The 3596-nt window shown below is 40.4% G+C and overlaps 1 long non-coding RNA gene across 1 annotated transcript in view; it reads right to left on the bottom strand.

The window, feature by feature from the left end:
- The window catches only part of LOC126384998 (uncharacterized), a 10541-nt gene extending 7306 nt beyond the window's left edge, over window positions 1-3235 (bottom strand). Inside the window, exons 1-2 of the long non-coding RNA XR_007569376.1 lie at window positions 3038-3235; window positions 2869-2938 (exon numbers count right to left, since the gene is read on the bottom strand). This is a non-coding gene — a long non-coding RNA (uncharacterized LOC126384998). The remainder of the gene's footprint in view (window positions 1-2868; window positions 2939-3037) is intronic.
- Window positions 3236-3596: the final 361 nt, after the last annotated feature.

Raw genomic sequence — 3596 nt, 5'->3', positions numbered from 1 at the left:
TGCTGACCTGTTCTGTACGACATCTATTGCACGTCTGTCTGTCCTGGAAGAGGGATCCCTCCTCAGTTGCTCTTCCTGAGGTTTCTACCATTTTTTTTCCCCGTTAAAGGTTTTTTTTGGGGGAGTTTTTCCTTATCCGCTGTGAGGGTCCAAAGGACAGAGGGATGTTGTATGCCGTAAAGCCCTATGAGGCAAATTGTGATTTGTGATATTGGGCTTTATAAATAAAATTGATTGATTGATTATATTCTATTGCATTGAATGTAATGACACTGCAGGGTAACGTTAACGCTTTGCTCTTTTAGCTGGACGCACAGCGTTAGCTTGGATGTGAACATCCGGTAGCTAGTAAATGATTAGCGAGCTAACACTCCATAGTTCAAAAATGTCAGGAATCCACGGGATCTAAAGTATCGTTGGAGTGCACTCTTTCTAATATGAGTTTGAGTCGGTACCAATCCAGGTGACTGGCGCGATCCTACCACAAAGCAGATAGTTCATCTCCTATTTCAGCGGAAATGTAGACGTTGGTCCTGGGATCAAGCTGGGTGGCTCGCCATCTACTGGAATCTTCTGGACCGTCTTCATGGATCTTCTCACTCAACTTTAAGAACTGGGGCCTCATTTATAATGCTTGCTTACACACAAAACGGGACTTGAAAGTGGCGTACGCCACTTACCACGCAAAGGTTGTGATTTATAAAAATAAACTTGGCGGGAGAATGTGCGCACCTGTAAGCAAACTCTGAGTCATGCGTGCGCACATTTTGGAAGACACTGGGAAGTGGCGACGCAGACGGCGAGGTGGAGACGTGGAGTCAGATTTTTATTGATGTCTCACACAAATTTAATGTCACGCTATATCCACCTTAGATCCACGTTATCATTGAAATTAAATCCAGCAGCCTTATTTTGCGCTTGGAGTGAGTGATAATTGTTTCATAAAAACTCAAATCCTGAATTGAAATTCTTTCTAAATACGTATTTAATCCGCACTGCCTCTCAAGTCTCATTGTCCACTCTGTGAGCGCAGGAGGGGGAGAGGATGGCGTGACTGCATGGAATATATTTCTTTATTTAGCTAAATATTTCCAGTGCATTTATCATGTCTTGAAATACAGCCATTAAGCACAACCGTTACACTCATTTCATCAGCCCTACATGTGACATGTAGACATGTGCTGTTCATGACAACACCGGCATGAAGAAAAGTGTTCGCCTACTACACTTTCATCTTTGAATTGTATTTCAAATTACACATTGTATTTTGGGACAGGGATACCACTGGTTCATGCTGTAATTCAGGCCGGGTGTCTGATCAGACTAATTGCCATAAACATATTAATACTGCGGTGACCCTCGTGCGTAATTGCGCAAGATGGTACTGGCACATACTCCTTTTTGCCTCCACCTTTAATAAATGTGATTCTTTATGTCGCACATCAATGTCAAACATCCTCAAATTTAAAAGCAACACATTAACTACATGTTGGTAAAGGAGTAGAAATATTTGGTCTACCTTTAGATCAGACCACTTTTTTTTTTTTTTTGTTCTGTCACTGTCGTGCAGTCCCACAGACACAGCTGACAGCATCAGCAGCGTTGATGTGTTGCCACTTTTTTTCGCTTTCTTTTATTAGTGATCCCGCTGCTGTGGCCACCAAATAAAATCTTTCTTCAGTCCTCCACCTCCCGTTAAAGGGTCTCTAGCTCAGTCTCGGAGAAATTCCGTTTTTTGGTTCGTTTCTCACCCGTCGCCGTGACTCACACAACGAGAGAACACTCGCATGCCGGCTTATTTATATGCAGATCGCATTCATGAGGTGATTTGCATGACCATTTATGGTTGAACTAGGGCGTGTAGAGGGCGGAATATGAGGCAGATCTGGGTGTGCACAACTCCAGGAGGTCTGTGATTTATAAAGAGAACATTGCGTGCAAGTGTGCGTGCGCACAGTTTTATAAATCAGATTTTTTTTTGGCGCACGCCATTTTCAGCTTTTGGGCACACGTCAACTTTTAGTATGAATCCTAAGCACTCTTTTATAAATGAGGCCCCTGACCTGCATTTAAAAACACAGGCTTGTAGTCTGTTCTGATTTCTTCTATGACTGGCATCTTTTCAGTATTTCTCTTATGTTTCTCTCTTTTGTTGTACAAAATAATACCAGATTATAATATCATTTAAGTGCTGCTGAATGCAAACCTGTTTGAAAATTACTCTAGTAATTCAACTTCAAAATTCTCAAATGAAATTACAGAATTGTTTTATCCTAACAGAATATGTGTTCATCACATTTTGACAGTACAAATGAACATGAGATTAGTATTAAACTGCTGAAGTGACAATAGAGAATAACATCTCATATATTAATCATTAAACCAATAAATTTCACCACTTTTAGAAAACATGGTAAGTATTTTCTGTATTTCACAGAACCAGTTTCATTAGTTGTGTAAACACCATAAATCTGGCAAATACATCTAACAATAACAGTAACCTAAATCTTATAATGCACTTTCATCAGTACAAGAATACTGCTTGACAAATTATTTCCTAATGTAGAAACATATAGAGTAAAATGATTAACACTCTACACATGAACAAATTTCTGTTTGTTTTGTCTATACCATTTTACATTGACTTTCTCTCTTAAAACATCTCACACATCAGCACAAAATAGCTATGTGGCTGAAACAAATAAGAAATGTGCATTTTAGCGTGCTAATACACATACCAAGGTGCTTTCATGACTCAAATAAACACTCAATGCTTAACCAAGTAATGGAGATGAATTTTATATTTTCTCCACAGCATTAGTGAACAGCAGCAGCAACTAACATGTCAACAGCTAAAAGATATCTCACCGATTTCTCGTGCGCTCCACTACCGAGCGACGTCAAGGTTCAGGCTCTCTGCAGATGAGAAAGGGTATGCCTGTGTAAACATTAGCACTAGCCGTTAGCAACATGTAGCACAGAGATAGCAGTGTGCGATTAGCAAGCCGCTAAACAGTGAAGGAAGCTTTCATCTTACCGACGTGATTAACGTTTTATGCAGCCTCAAATCAGCGTCGGACTCCTCCTGCGTCGGATTAAACACGGCACACGGCTGTATACCTCCGACTAAGTTAGTTTAATGAAGAGAAATATCTTCAATATCTGGGAGCTTCTGCTCGCTGCGTGCGTGACTTTTTGCTGCGGCGTCCAAGGCAGAAAGGAAAGCAAAAACTACTGCGCGCAAGGTCACTTCCCACAATAGACTGAACTCGGCATCTGATTGGGTGTTGACTGTTCGTATGATACGTGGTTCATAAGCTGCCTTCAAGTACACCTCAGATTTTACACATTCAACCCATATATATTGATCTACATTTACATGTCACTTGTGCATTTCTTTTGTGTAAATGAAAAGATTCATAATCACAATCTATTACCCTTTTAACTTCGTTAACCTGGTTTTCACCTGGGTTACAACTCCAACAACACCTTTCATTTGTCCAGTTAACGCTACATTTGACATGAGCCACAAACCAGACTGCTTTGTGCCAGTAAATATCAAGTTACAGTATTACCCACCGTATGTTTGCTGTAAA

This window comes from Epinephelus moara, chromosome 3 (assembly GCF_006386435.1).
Source record: "Epinephelus moara isolate mb chromosome 3, YSFRI_EMoa_1.0, whole genome shotgun sequence".
In the NCBI taxonomy this organism is placed as follows: Eukaryota; Metazoa; Chordata; class Actinopteri; order Perciformes; family Serranidae; genus Epinephelus; species Epinephelus moara.
This window is presented reverse-complemented; position numbering and strand designations above follow the sequence as displayed.